This window comes from Sciurus vulgaris, assembly GCF_902686455.1.
Source record: "Sciurus vulgaris genome assembly, chromosome: 2".
Taxonomy (NCBI): domain Eukaryota; kingdom Metazoa; phylum Chordata; class Mammalia; order Rodentia; family Sciuridae; genus Sciurus; species Sciurus vulgaris.
Window position 1 is genome coordinate 23,967,339 of NC_136462.1, and position 16,922 is coordinate 23,984,260.

General features: G+C 32.9%; 1 protein-coding gene across 13 annotated transcripts in view; it reads left to right on the forward strand.

Moving 5' to 3' along the window:
* CEP128 (centrosomal protein 128) overlaps positions 1 to 16,922 on the forward strand; it is a 418,511-nt gene that overhangs the window by 232,892 nt on the left and 168,697 nt on the right. The window lies entirely within an intron of this gene.

A 16,922-nucleotide genomic window follows, 5' to 3' on the forward strand; every position in this document is an offset into this window, starting at 1 on the left:
TGCGATCACCCTGAGCTATTATTGCTACACCTCTTGGTGAAGAAGCAAGGATTTTTATTTCTCCTGTAAAATCAGGGTCTATAACTCCAGGGACAATATTGAATCCTTTTAAAGCAGAAGAACTCTTCCCCAGAACTAGTCCCACTGTTCCTTTATGTAGTGGGCTGCAACCGAAGTTGGCATTGGTTGTACTCCCATCTCTGGAGTTAATACTGCTCTGGCAGAGGCACAGAGGTCTGAACATCTACTTTCTCTTTCAGAAGCTTGACTTGATTGTTTTTTTCTACAGTTTCTAATATCTTTTCCCCTTCTCTTAACTGTTTTTGAAATTTTGGTTTTTTGGAAATCAGACAGAAACGAACTAATGTCACAACAACAACAACAAACAGAAACCAAACAAGGAAAGGTAACACAAATAACTTACACATATTTATTATGGGACGTCCTTCGCTGTCTCTTGGGACAGCGTTTCAATATATTTTCTCTCTAGGAGAATCTTCCGTTACGCTCCCTCTCTAGGGGACCCTTCCGTTAAAACCTTAAGGCAACCATTTCCTCAAATAGGGAAACCTTCTCATTAATTACACTAGCGAAACTGTTATTTATCTGAGCGCTCACCAATTCCCAGTCCAATCCTCGTCTGATCCCCGTACGGGCCACCACTTACAGAAAACCGCGGCTTCTTTGCCTGGCTGCTCCAAGTGGCTCCGCCGCTGCTTCTCGCTCTTATGGCCCAACCAGCGGGATGAAAGACACATACACTTCAGAGGTTCTTGAAGCAGCTTCCCCTTTATTCACATAACACCTTCAATATATAAGCAGTCTCATGCATAAGCAATTGTAACCAGATATGTCCATCCAATCCTGTTAAAGGTCAAGCGATCACTTGCTCAAACATACATGTAAAGTATATCTGTCCACGCGCTAGGCGGCAGGACTGATTATCATACAGCCAATTGTAAACGCTTTCTGCCTTTCTCCAGGCATAATCAGGACGCCGTTTGCTCTCTGCCAGTCGCCGTCTTTAGATGCACATTGCGTAACCCTGGGCCCCGGGTTTCGCCCGCCACAATAGTTCAATGTTTAGATTTTAAAACTTAATATTGGACACTTTCCTGTTTTCTCTCTCTTTCTTAAGAAGTATAGACTCTAATTCTTGCCTCGAAAAACACCTTAAAAATATTTGGTGACTTTTTTTTTTTTTAAACAGAAAGAATAATGACAACTTGTTTATTTTTTCATTAAGATTTTAAAAATTTTTATTGGTACATAATAATTATACATAAGAGTGTATTTCATTGTGATAAATTTGTACATGTGTATAACATAATTTTATTATTTTAATTCCCCAGTATTTATCCTTTCATCTGCCCTCCCTCTTATCCCCTTCTTCTGATCTTACCTCTATTTTCATTAGATAACTTATTTCCCTTTTACCTCTGTAGCTTTCACATATGAGGGAGAATGTATAACCTTTGACTTTTGTTTTTTTTTTGAGGCTGGTTCATTTTACTTAACAAGATGTTCTCTGGTTCCACCCATTTTCCTGCAAATGACATAAATTCATTCTTCTTTACATACTCATCTGTTGCTGGACACCTGGGCTGGTTCCATAACCTAGCTATTGTGTATTGTGCTGCTGTGACTATATATATGCATATATTTCTATAGTGTGCTGACTTTAATTTGTTTGGATAAATACCATGGAGTGATCTATCTGGGACATATGATAGTTCCATTCCTAGTCTTTTGAGAAACCTCCATCCTGATTTCCATAGTGGCTGTACTAATTTACATTTCTACCAGCAGTGAGAGTACACTTTTTCACACATCCTTGCCAGCATTTGTATTTTGGATGATTGCCATTTTAACCAGAGTGAGATGAAATTTCATTGTAGTTTTGATTTGCATTTCCCTGATGGCTAATGATATTGAACAGTTTTTAAATGACTATCGGATGCCACCTTATTCATAATGATCAGAAATAGACTTCATTTACTCAGGAGACAGAGATAGGGGAAATCACAACCTTGAGGTCAGTGTTGATACCTTTTTGAACTCTTATCTCAAAATAAGAGTTTTTCTATGTATTTGTTGACTGTTCATGTTTTTTCTTTTGAGAAGTATCTGTTGAGCGGTAGAATACCACTGGGTTCAATCCTAATACTGGGAGCAGGGGAACATATAGGAAAAATTAAATTTCAATTAAAATTTTAAAGAACATTTTATGTCTCATTCAGGAATAAAATCATTTTTGTGTGTGTATAAATCACAAATATCAATATTCTTGCTTCTGTAATGGAACATAGCTGCTATGATTTGATTGCCCCTTCTAAAATTCATGTTGAAATATCATTGCCAATGTGATAGTATAGAGAGGTGGGAACTTTAAGAGATGATGAGGTCATGAAGACTCTGCTCTCATTAATAGATTAATGCCATTATTACATGAGTGTGTTAGTTATAAAAGGGGGGTTTTGATACCCCTTTTCCCTCTTGTACTTTGTGACCATGTGATTCCTTCTGACATGTTATGACACAGCAAGAAGGCCCTTACCAAATGTAGCCCCTTACAGAACCCTTAACCAAATAAATTTATATTAATTATAATTTGTCCTATCTCTAATGTGAATTGTGCTGCTGTAAGCATTGCTGTGGCTGCATCACTGTAGTATGCTGATTTTAAATCCTTAGGATATATACCAAGGAGTGAGATGACTGGGTCAAATTGGGGTTCCATTTCTAGTTTTTGAGAAATCTCCATACTACTTTCAACGGTGGTCACACCTATTTGCAGTCCTACTAACAATGTATGAGTGTACCTTTTCCCCCACATCCTCACCCATATTTATTGTTATTTGTATTCTTGATAATTGCCATTCTGACTGGAGTGAGATGAAATCTCAGTGTGGTTTTAATTTGCATTTCTCTAATTGTTAGAGATGTTGAACATTTTTCCATATATTTGTTGACTGCTCATATTTTTTCTTTTGAGAAGTATCTGTTTAGTGCCTTTGCCCAGTTATCAGTTGGGTTATTTTATTTTATTTTATTTTATTTTATTTTTTTGGTGTTAACATTGTTTTAGTTCTTTTTATATCCCAAAAATTAATGCCCTGTTTGAGGAGCATGTGGCAAAGATTTTCTCCCATTCTGTAGGCTTTCTTTTCATACTATCGACAATTTCCTTTGCTGTGAAGAAGTTTTTTAATTTGATGCCATCCCATTTATAGATTCTTTTTTAAAAAATATTTTTAGTTGTAAATGGACATGATGTCTTTATTTATTTTTGTTATGTGGTGTAAAGAATCAAACTCAGTGCCTCACATGTGCTAGGTAAGCCTTCTGCCACTGAGCCACAATCCCAGCCCCATTTGTTGATTCTTGATTTCACTTTTGGTGCTTTAGGAGCACAAAATCATTTCCTGAGCTGACTTGTTTTAGAGTGTTGGGCCTACACTTTCTCCTAGTAGATGCAGGGCTTCTGGTCTATTTCCCAGGTCTTTCATTGACTTTGAGTTGAGTTTTGTGCAGGGTGAGAGATAGGAGTTAAATTTCACTGCACTTCATATGGATTCCCAGTTTTCCCAGCACCAGTTGTTTAGAGGCTGTTTTTTCTCCAATGTATGTTTTTGGCTCCTTTGTCTAATATGAGATAACTGTATTTATGTGGGTTTGTCTCTGTGTCTTCTATTCCATTTGTCTTCATGCCTGTTTTGGTGCTAGTACCATGCTGTTTTTTTGTTATGATAGCTCTGTAGTATAATTTAAGGTCTCGTACTGTGATGTCTCCTGCTTTACCTTTCTCAGTAAGGATCACTGTATCTATTCTGGGCCTCTTTTTTTTCCAAATGAATTTCACGATTGCCTTTTCTATTTCTTTTTTTTTTTTGCCTTTTCTATTTCAATGAAGAATGTCATTGGAATTTTTATGGGAATTGCACTGAATCCGTATAGCACTTTTGGTGGTATGACCAATTTGACAACATTAATTCTGCCTATCCAAGAATATGGGATGTCTTTCTGTCTTATGAGGTCTTCTTCAATTTATTTCTTTAGTTTTTTGTTTTGTTGTAGAGGTCCTTTACTTCTTATGTTTGATTGATTCTCATGTTTTTTGAGGCTATTGTGAATGGGATCGTTTTCCTAATTTCTCTTTGGGCAGATTCATCATTGTAGCATAGGGACATAATTTACTAATGGGTGTTCTTTTTGTATCCTGCTACTTTGCTGAATTTATGAGTTCTAGAAGTTTTCTGACGGAATTTTATTGGTTCTTCTAAATTTAGGATTATGTCATCAGCAAACAGATAGTTTGAGCCCTTCTTTTCCTATTCATACCTCTTTAATTTTTCTCTTTTGCTTAATTGCTCTGGGACAAGTTTCAGGGACAGTGTTGAAAGTTTCAGGGACTGTCTTGTCTCTGATTTTACACAGAATGCTTTCAGTTTTTCTCCATTTAGAATGATGTTGGCCTTGGGTTTGTCATATATAGGTTTTACAATGTTGAAGTATGTTCCTTCTATCCCTAGTTTTTCTAGTATTTTAAACACTAATGGATGCTGTATTTTGTGAAATGCTTTTTATGCATCTATTGATAATCATGTAATTCTTGTCTTTAAATCTGTTGATGTGATGAATTAAATTTATTGATTTCCATATATTGGACCAACCTTTCATCCCTGGGTGAACCCCACTTGATCATTGTGCATTATCTTTTTAATATGTTTTTGTATGTGATTTGCCAGTATTTTATTAAGAATTTTTGCATCTATGTATATTAGGGATATTTGTCTGAACTTCTCTTTCCTTGATGTGTTTGTCTGGTTTTGGTATCAGGGTGATACTAGCATCATAGGATGAGTTTGGAAGGGTATCCTCGTTTTCTATGTTATGGAATAATTTGGGGAGGATTGGTGTTAGTTCTTTGAAGGTCTGCTAGAATTCAGCTGAGAATCCATCTGGTCCTGCACTTTTCTTTGTTGGTAGGTTTTTAATGGCATCTTCAATTTTATTGCTTGAAATTGATCTGTTTAAATTTTCTATATCCTTCTGGTTCAATTTCAGTAAGTCATATGTCTCATATGTCTCTAGGAATTTGTCAATGTCTCCAAGGTTTTCTAGCTTATTGGAGTATAAATTTTCAACATAGTTGGTGATAGTCCTCCGTATTAGAGTAGTGTCTGTGGCGAATTTCCTTTTTCAGTATGAATTTTAATAACTTGAGTTGTTTCCCTGTTTCTTTTTGTTAACTTGGCTAATGGTTTATCAATTTTGTTTATTCTTTCAATGAATCAAGTTTTGTTTTACTGATTTTTTTGAATTGTTTTTTTATCTCAATTTCATTGATTTTGTCTCTGATTTTAATTATTTACTGTCTTCTACTAGTTTTGATGTTGATTTGTTCTTCCTTTTCTAGGGCCTTGAGATATAAAGTTAGATTATTTATTTGGGTATCTTTCTATTCTTTTAATGTATGCGCTCAATGCTCTGAACTTTTCCTCTTAGAATCACCTTCATCATTTCCCAGAGATTTTGATATGTTGTATCACTATTCTCATTTACCTCTATTTTTTTTTTAATTTCACCCGATTTCTTCTGCTATGCATTCATCATTCAGTAGTGAATTACTTAGTCTCCAGGTGTTAGAATAGTTTTTGTTTTTTACCTTATCATTGATTTCTAATTTTATTCCATTTTGACTCTAGAATACCAGGCATTATCTATGTTTTTTCATATTTGCTTAGAGTTGCTTTGTTGCCATAAATATGGTCTAGTTTAGAAATGTTCCATGTTCTGCTGAGAAGGAAGAGTATTCAATTGTTTGTAGATGAACTATACTATACATGTGTGTTAGGTCTAAATTATTAGTTTTATTTTTTAGTTCTGTAGGTTCTGTATTCATTTTTTGTTTGGAAGACCTACCTAGTGACGAGAGAGATGTGTTTAAAATTACTCACTATTATTGTGTTGTGGTCTGTTTGATTCTTGAAATTGAGAAGGGTTTGTTTTATGTATATAGATATTCCATTGTTTGGGGCATAAATATTTACACTTGATATAGTTTGTTGATGTATAATTCCCTTAAGCATTATGAAAAATGACCTTCTTTTTCTTTTCCAATTAACTGGCTTGATATGAGAATAGTATCCCATGCTTGTTCAAAAGATTCATGTAAATGATATGTTTTTTCCTATCCTTTCTCTTCTGCTTTGTGGTATCTTTGCTTAAGAAGTGAGTCTCTTGGAGATAGCATATAGTTGGTTCTTGTTTATTTTTAAATATTTTTTAAAATTTGTGGATGGACACAATATCTTTATTTTATTCATTTATTTATTTTTCTGTGGTGCTGAGGATCGAACCAAGGTCTCCACACATGAAAAGCAAGTGATCTACCACTGAGCCACACCCCTTGCCCTGGGTCTCGTTTTTAATCCAATGTGCTGAAGTCGTGTCTTGGTAAATGTGTTAGAATAATTGCATTTGTTCAAGAAAACTTTATGTGTGATTCCTTCTTTTTAATTTTTAAAAATTTTTATAGACTGCATTTTGATTCATTGTACACAAATGGGTGCAACTTTTCATTTCTATCATTGTACACGATACAGATTTTCACCATTCATGTAATCATACATGAACATAGGGTAATGATATCTGTCTCAGTTCACTATATTTTCTTCTCCCGCCCTCCCCCCACTTATTTCCCTCTACACAATCTGAAGTTCCTCCATTCTTCTTTTCCCACCCACCTTCCATTGTGTATCATCATACACTTATCAGAGAAAACATTTGGCCTTTTTTGGGGGGGATTGGCTTATTTTCCTTAGCATGATGTTCTCCATCTCCATCCATTTACCTGCAAATGCCATAATTTTATTCTTCTTTATGGCTGAATAATATTTCATTGTGTATATATACCACAGTTTCTTTATCCATTCATCTATTAGGGGGTATCTAGGTTGGTTCTACAACTAGCTATTGTGAATTGAGCATCTCTAAACATTGATGTGGCTGCATTACTGTAGCATGCTGATTTTTAAGTCCTTTACGTATAAACTGAGGAGTGGGATAACTGGGCCAAATGGTGGGTCCATTCCAAGTTTTCTGAGGAATCTCCATACTGTTTTTCCAGAGTGGCTGCACCAATTTTCTTTTCTTTTTTGTTTTTTCTTCACTGATCTAAATTCTGCCCTTAAAAGTATTTGATATAATTCTTGTAATGTAGAAAGGAATTATATAGATGAAATTATAATAAAGTACCACTTTTCAGAGCATTCTAACAAATTTACCATTATTTTCTGATTCAGTTATTCAAAATCAAGCAGGGACTCCTCATTATTTCCTGCAAAGGTAATCAGATAGGTAATTCTCTGATTATTTCCAAAAGACCTGTGAGAAATGTTTCTAGTACTTAAATGACCCCCCGTATGCTTTCATCAGCTAAGAGGAATGAGAATGTGGGGTTTCATGAGCTTCTCATGTGGTGCCTTAATATGATTTCACAACTGGAAAGCAAACATGGAAGTTTGTTTACTGAGCTAAGATTAGTTATATAGGCTTAAATATTACAAATGACTTCTAGCTAAAGCTAATACAATTTATGAAAGAAGAGTAAAGAATAAAGATTCTTTTTTATTGTTCTATAGTACATGGATATAGACTAGGCTAGTGAGTTTATGCATTCTTTATACTTGTTGCCAGCTTGTTTCTATGGTGAAGAGAAGGTAGCAGGGATAAAGCCTGAAGATTAGAATGGAATATGGACCAGAGTAAAAAGAATAAGGATTAGAAGAAATTAAGACTTGATAAAGGAGTTACTATCATCCAGAAACATTTTTGTCACTATTTTAAGAAAAAGTAATATAGTATTTAATAGTTCTAATTACCTGAATAGAGTTTAGAAAAGCATGTGAAAAGTTTTCCAAAGGTTAAATTTATATTAACTGATGGTGGTAAATTTAAACACCAGCAAAAATGTATTTTCTAAAAGAGCTCAGACAGATTTAGACATGGATAATCAGTTAGAGATTTATTCTGTTAAAAGTCAAGCCAGAATTAGGTAAGGTGAATATAAGAAAGAGAGGATATAATAAATGTTTAAAAACTTTCCATGGAGGGATAAAAATACATTAGTAATTTCTAGGCTATATATGTTATATCTGGCCCCTGGAAAATCTAGTATATGTTTTATTTTTTTCAAGAATAAGATGTTGTATTGGGTAACATTAGGCATTTAGTAGTCAGATATTTATTTTCAACCATAAGTAGAATTGTATTTCTGAGCAGAGTTCCTTATTACCTTTATAACTTTTAGCTTTTTATTTTCAAACAGATTTATAGTCCTCTTCCTCCCCCCTCCCCCTTTAAGGAACGGAGTTTCTTAAGTATTTTGGATTAAGTAATGTAAAAGTATTTTGATATTTTCAATAGGTGAGCTTTTATACAAGGTAGTATTTGAGTTTATTTTCTTTCACAGCAGGATTGCAGATGATCCCCCAATGATTGCAGTCAAGAAAAAAGTCATAGAAAATCTGGAGTAAACATGCAGTTCCATTTCATTTTAATTGAATTGGGGCTTTCAGGTCACCTGTGGGATTCCATGCTTAACTGATGGGCAGTTCTTCATGACTTCCGTTGCTGTGTAATTTCCCCTTGAGCACATATATCTTGTAGCGAGCAACTGTCCATGTTGAAAATAGAGGGTGGGTAGAAGTTGGCAGCTTTTTCATAAGCCAAGAAAATCTGAAAAATATAGATTAGTTTTTCTTAGCTTTCTATTTTTGGAACTCTATAATTATAAAATGTATGAAAAATGTCTTAAACATATTTTGGGGTATCAAAACTTTTTTTTTTTTTTTTTTCCTGTGGTTCTGGGGATTGAACCCAGGGCTTATGCTTGCAAGGCAAGCACTCTACCAACTGAGCTATCTCCCCAGCCCAAAACTTATTTTTTTTTTACTCACAGTTCTAAATTATTTGTTGTTTTAATGCCAATCAAATGCTTCAAATACTATGAAGGTTTTGTGACTTTAACATACTGTAAGATAGATAATATTGCTGTTTTTGTTATGTGTCTAAATCTTTCACTGTCTTTTTATCAAAGTCAAACACCATAGAGTAAACTACACATTCCACCATGTCTAGATCATTATCTGAATTAGAAATGTTTTCCTTTAGATATGGAAATTGTTCTTCTCCATCTCTAGGAGTCAAGCAAGTTCTCTGAATTGACTTTTTTTTTTAACCTAAATAACATTAGTTTTTCTTCACTGTTTGCTGTGTATGTTCAGTTACATCCAAACTACATTTGGATTAAAGTTACCTCAGTGGTTAAATTGCTTTCTATTTCTTTTAAAGGTCAATATATCTATAAATAAGGAAAAGATTATTGAAAAACAAAGCAAATGGTACATATGCACGCACATACACAATCCATCTGTGAAGAAAAGTATACTATATTTAGTGTATTAATAGAACTACGTTATGTGTTTAAAAGTTTCCCTGGGGAGGTGGTGCCTTTCTATCTTGACTCCCAAATTCTCAAATGTGAGACCATTATAATTTTGGTAACAAAGCCAGAAAAAGAGCAAAAGAAAAGAGCGTTTTAGGGCTGGGGATGTAGCTCAGTTGGTAAAGTGCTTGGTTTGCAAGCACAAGGCCCTGGGTTCAATCCCCAGCACTGCCAAAAAAAAAAAAAAGAGCGTTTTAGATTTACTTCATTCACAACTGTAATGTAAATATGTAACATTGTATAACAAGATAATGTATAGTGGTCAAATTGGCTTTCTCCCAAAACTGCAAAGATTGTTTAATGGTAGAACATCCATGTCATTTACTATATTAATAGATTTAATGAGAAAAATCACACAATCTCATTAGTAGATGCAGAATAAAATTATTCGATTAATTTCAATATAAATTAGTCTTACAAAAAACTCTAACACTAGGGAAATTTAAAAAAATTTCTGCTACTTAGCAAAAAAATGACAGAATTCTTTGGAGTGTTTCTACCAAAAGATGTGTAAGATGTATACATATTATAAAACTTTTTAAAATGTTTTAAGTACTTTAAATAATAGGTAAATAAATGATGAGTAGGAATGCTTAATATCATAAAAATATTCAGTTCTTTCCAAATTAGTCTTTAGATTCAATGATTCTAATTTGAGGAGAATTACCAATGCTTTTTATAGAATTTGACAAGCTGATGTTACAATGTTTAGGGATGTGTAAATGAACAGATGTAGCCTAGAAAAATTGTGAAACAAACCAGTTCGAGGTCTTATATCAATAAATGTCAGGTTCATTTGTTAATCAAGATTAGTATAGCCTTGTTTCAGAGATAAACTATTCAATAGCAATCCCAGAAACAAAGTTATATATATATATATATATATATATATATATATATACACACACATACATACATACCCATGGTCATCCATATGGACAAAATGTAAAAGAACCCCTTATCATCAGCATTTCAGAATATCTTAAAATTAAATATACTTGTCTCTTACTATCCATGGGTATTGGTCCCAGGACTCCCCTGCCCCAATCCCCCTGTCAAAAAAATCTGTGAATGCTCAAATTCCTTATATAAAATGACATGATATAGTATTTGCATATAACATGCATATCCTCTTGTATATACTTGAAGTCATCATGTCTAAATAACCCATAGTGCCTAATACAAAGTAAATGTATGTAATAGTTTTATACAATTTTGTTTAGTGAATAATGACAAGAGAAAAACTATCTGTACATGTTCAGTACACATGCAATTTTTTTCAATGTCTGATTAGTTGAATTTGTAATTATGGAACCTGTAGATATAAAGGGCTGAGTGTACTTCTCATCCAAAAATATTTTTTAAAAAGAGAAAAGACACATACTAAAAGATAAAAGTTATTTCTAGTATGTGTGTATCTCATAATTTTCTAATATTCAATATTAGAAATATATTCTAATATTCAATAGTGCACCAGAACTTTTTACTCTTATCTCTTACTGTAACTTAGTCTTCACTTATCAGTCTTTGCACTCTCTCAGACTTTGGTAATCACCATTCTTTTCTCTACTTCTATGAAAGCAATTTGAGAATATTTCCCATACGAGCAAGATGTAGTACTTGTCTGTGCCTGGCTTATTTCTTGTAACAATCTTCAATTCCATCCATGTTGTTGCAGGTGGCAGGATTTACTTTTTATGACTGAATAGTGTTCCATTTCACCTATGCACTACAGTTTCTTTATATATATATTAGTTGATGGACACTTAGGTTGTTTCCATTCTTAGCAGTTGTGAGCAGTGCTTCAGTAAACATGAGAGTGCAGAAGTCTTTTTGACATGCTGTATACCAAGTAGGAGGATTACTGGAATATGTGATATCTCTATCTTTAATTTTTTGAGGAAACCCCATATTGTTTTCCCATAATGACAACTAATTAATATTTCGACCAACAGTGTGCGGGTGTTGCATTTTCTCTATATTCTTGCTTGCACTTGCAATAATTCTTGCAATAATTCTTACTGGAATGAGGTGATAGCTCATTATAGTTTTGATTCACATTTCCCTGATAATTAGTGATATGGAGCATTGTTTCATACACTTGTTGGAAATTTATTTATCTTCTTTTGAGAAATGTCTGTTTATATCTATTGCTTTTTAATAATTGTTTTACTCTTGACTTTTTGAAGTTCTTTATATATTCTGGATTTTAACCCTTGGCGTATGTATAATTCGTACATGTCTCTCATTCTTCAAGTTGTTTCACATCTGTAGGTTGTCTCTAAAATTTAACTTACTGAGAATTCATGTACAAAATATGTGAATTTCTACAAATTCAATAAGAAAAAGGCAGCTCAAAAAACCGATGATAGATTTCTAGGTATTTATGAGAGGTGATGTAGGTATGATAAACAAAGGAAGAAATAAAATTGCAAGTTGATAATTCAGTCAAATCCTAATTTTTACTCACTTAGCATGAATTTATATTTTGTATATGAATCATTAGAGTTTTGTGAATTGTTGTGGTTGTCAAAATTTGTAGAACTTCCCTTGAAAAAAATTATTAACTTAAAAAGTTTAACATTCACATACTATATATTGTAGAACTATTAACTCTTATGTAGCACCTAATAGAACCTCTTGCTTATTTGTAATTCATTGCATGTGCAAGAATGTTTGAACTCATTTATTATAGCAAAATAGGAAAAGTACTCAAATGTCTTTTAAAACACTATGAATAGCACAACATTTTATGATAATCTGTGTTTTTGTATGTTTGGAATTTTCCATAAATGAAAAAAGAAAGAATGAATAATTGAAATTTGAAAGTTTAAATATAGGAGAAGGGAAGCTTAAAAAGGACTGGTGGTAATTGTTAGATGAAAGCAAAATGCTATAATTAATAGTTTATTAAGGAGCATAGGATTTCCACTTGATACTTACTCTATAGTTCTATACATGAAATAGGATTTAAGTAATGTTCTACAAAGAGTAGTATCTATACAGATTAATGGAAAATTATTCCTGTATGTTGCATTCATGCAATGAAGCAAGAAGTTTGGGACACTTTATGGACAAAAATGTGATACAAGATCTCTGGTGTTTAAACCATTTGTGATTGTTTTATTTTGATGTCTTCTTTGTGGTAGAGGTAGCTTGGTGCCAATATATATGGTGGAAATAAAGCAAGTTTTGCCAAAATATTGCTTTTTTTTCTCATGCATACATGCAGATATAATATATGCATGCACATGGTTTTTGAAGAATAATTTTTCTTCACTTAAAACTATATAGAGGTTTTCTAAAACCTTAACAAGCATTTTTTTATGAGGAAAGAAAATTAGTTCCTTAAGTTTTTTCTCACCTGTTTTAATATAATGTTTCATATTATATTCACATTATATTTTCAGAAGCTTGCAATACATATTGTGGAAGTCACAATACATTACAAACTTTGGCATCATTTCTTTAGTATCATTCTTCATGAGTAGAAGTGGAAAGTATTATGATCTGATCTCTAAATATGTATAATAAGAATGATAAAGGAAATGAATAATTAATCATTATTATTTTATTAAAATTGTTCTTCCACACACCAAGGATAGTGTTAAATACTTTTAGTAATCCTTTCAGTTTTCCTTTGATGTAGATATTGTTAGCCTTTTAAGTTCACAGATCACACAATTAATTTGTCAAATTCAACATTAAAATCCAACTATTCTGATTCCAGTTGTTAATGCCCCATATATGTGCATTTTTCTGAGTGTAAAATATAGAATTAGTATTCAAGGAACTTTAAAAAATTTTCTCTCTGGATAAAGAAAAGTAATTAGACTTACTTTTCAGGAACCTATTCAGTTTTATTTTATTTTATTTTCTGTCCTGTATTTGTTCACAATTTGCCAATCAGAAACTTCACTTCAGTGATTCACAATACTTATTGTTTTTGAAGTGAAGCTAAGAGACTCTTGAATTTGTTACTTAATTTCTGAGACTTTATAGGAAGCTTATCTTTTCTAACATTCTGATAAAAAAAGAAAAATGAAGGCATAAATATCTCCTTCAGGAAAACCAAAGTTAGGCCAGGATTATAGGTGGCAACAACTTTATCTTTGAAGCGTGATATTTCTTTGCTTTAATACATTTTAAAATGTTTATCAGATTATTCAGAAACAATAGTTTAATGAGGCAAGAAATGATAATTTATTTCTTTTAATGAATCTTCTGATTTCCTTTTATTGTACAAATACCAACAAATGTTTCTTTATGATTTCAGAAGAGTTGTTTTAAGTTGACTCATAATTATGTAAATCTTCTAGTAGAATGTTAGGTTTTAAATTTTTGCTAAGGCTACAAATTTCCCTGTTACTCTAATTAGGGTTCTAAAATAGATTTTAGGGGAAGAACCCAAGTTTGAGAGGTGCTGTTATGTATGTCTTGTTACACATTTATATTTACTTCTTTCTACATTTTTCTAACCATCATACACCTTTTTATAACCTCAAAAACTAAGCTATAAAAAGTTTTGAACCTTTAGTTTGAAAATGAATTAAGGAAAAAGGAATTAAATTGCTTTCATTAAATTCATTTAATTTCATAAAGGCAATGATTATATGGAAATGTATTGCCTTTCAATTGTTGCTTAGTGTTTGTATTAATAAAATATTTCCCAAATACTGTATCACTTTTGAATTAGAAAATAAGCGTTATTAAACTGTAAAGCATAGGCTTTTCTTGTGAAATGAACCTAACCAATTCATTTAGAGGTCAAATAAAATTTAGAAGGAACTGAACATCAGTGATACTATAGATGCGTCTTTAGTGAGCATGAATGGGCATTATCCCTTGACAGTGAAAACATAGGGACCTAGGAAACTGTTAAAAGCATGGGAAATTAAATATATATTTAGTTCAATATTTTTATGGTTGCTCCTCCTCCATGTACACATACATTATAACTGAATATTTTACCTTAAAAACTTGACTGTCAGATTTATTTGTTCGTCATCTTTCTGGCTGCCTTCTATATAAACTAAATTTCAACAAGTACTTGAATATATTAAGTATATTAATAGCAATTCGGTTACATTGTTTGTTTTAAGAACATTTTTCTGTTCACTTTTTAGTACAGTTTTTTTGTCACTTAATAGACATCTCACAATTTGCTAATGATAATGTAAAGTTAACTTCAGAGAGGAACAAGGACTTCTGTGCTTCTTGTGAAGATTATTCTTGAAAAGTTTCTTCCCAGTTTGAGTTTATTTGTAATGAATTGTATAGACTTGCTTATGTTGTATCTGTTAACTAGCTTATAGGTCCTATTGATGTTTCCAGAGAAATAATCTTAAAATATGTAATTTGTAATGGTAGGGTACGAGGCCTCAAGGTCAGAATTTGTATGTGTCATCTCTTTGCTATAAATCTCTGCTTTTGCTTTTACCAAATTGGAATTGTGAAAGGTGCTTTTAAACTTCAAAAGCCTGTCAGTTTTGATATGTGAGGATAATTTTGAAGATATAAAATTGTCCCCCACCTGTCCCCTCTGCTCTTTTCCCAAAAATTCAAGAAGGAGAAAACAGATTACTATATATAGACAATACAATAAGGAGATCAGTGATTTGTGAACAGTAAACCATAAAGCAACATTCCCTGTAATCAATCAGTCCTTCTTCATGGCTCATTAAAATAAAGCATCCAATTTACCAAGCTAGCAAAGAGTGGTGAATTTCAGTTTGAATTGTTGACATATCCAGACCCTTTTTTTTGGTCTTTTGTTAGTAGATTGCCTACTTAGTTTTGTTTATTTCCCAATACTTGTCTTGGGCAGAGAAAGAAAGAAGACTTTTACTATTAATTACTTATAAACAATAGAAAAGTTTATGGGTCCTATTTTAATCATAGAGGCAGTAGTCGTGTCCTTAGGACACAAGGTTAAAGAATGACTAAATTAATCTTTGGTTTGCTACTCTTCACTAAATGTCTGCTTTGTGATACTTTCTTTAAAGATGAGTGATGTGCAAATTGATGGGTTAGTCTGTCAGAGTACTGAGCGTTTGTTGAGAATTTTTGGAGACCATTAATATCTTAACTACAATTCAAGAAGATTGACTATAGAGAAATGAGCTGTATTTCTCATTCCCTCCATCTAATTCAAAAAGCATCAGTTTCCCTTTTGGAAATGTTCAACCTTCAAACTTCAATGTGTTGTATTGATGACTTATCATTTGGGAAAATGCCTGAAGTCATTGTCTATGACAGATCTCTGTACATTATGGGTCTATGACCTGATTATGTGCCATGCCTTAGAGAGCTGCCACATGATGGTAGTCATTTCTCTGATGACCTGTTGGCTTAAGTAAGGATTCTTTGGCTTAATAGAAATTAAAAGAAGGTAAAAGCAACTAAATCCTCTTACAGTTCAAGGTAACCATCATTGAATCAAAGTTCCATAAAGATTAAAATGTATAGGATCTCTTCCACTTTGGTAAGATTTTTTTTTGGTAGAAGGATTGAACCTAGGGTTGCTTAACCACTGAGTCACACTTCCAGCCCCCCTTGTTTAAAAAATATTTTATTTAGAAACAGGGTCTTACTGAGTTACTGAGGGTCTCACTAAGTTGCTGAGTCTGGCTTTGAACTTGCAATCCTCCTGCCTCAGTCTCCTAAGCCTCTGGAACTACAGGTGAGTGCCATCTTGCTCATCTTGATAAGAATTTTTTAAATAATTAAGGTTTATATTATTTTAAAACGGTGGTAGATCTTTATAAAAATGAACTAAAAGTTTGTGAGAATGTGCATCAATGCCTAATACATGAAGTATTACTATTTTAGGTTTTAGAAATACTCATCTATTGTAACAGCATTGGTTATCTGGGATTTAAATTCTATCTCACATTTGTAGGTTAGATATGCTGAAGCATTTTATCATATGGCCTTTCATTAACCTTATAGTGAAACTGGATAATAATGTGCAACAACCAGTTACTCCCAAATTTTCTTTGTTAAGCTACTTCTTATTGTTAGAATCTGAGTAGCAGGAATCAATAAAGCATGAAGAACCTTGAGAAATCCTAGGCAAGAGTTTAATTCCTCTCATCTTCCCTGCCATTCCCTCCTTTTTTGGTACTGGGATTAAACCCAGGAATATTCTATCACTGTGCCACACACTCAGTCCTTTTTATTTTATTTATTTTTTATTTTGTGGTACTGGGGATTAAACCCAGGGATGCTTATCTGTTTAGCCACATCCCCAGCCTTTTTACTTTTTTATTTTGAGACAGGGTTTTGCTAAGTTGCTAGGGCTTCCCTACGTTCCTGAGACTGGATTTGAACTTGTGACCCTCCGACCTAAGCCTCCAGAGCTGCTGGGATTACAGGTGTGTATCACCATGTCTGGTTCTTTTTCTATTTT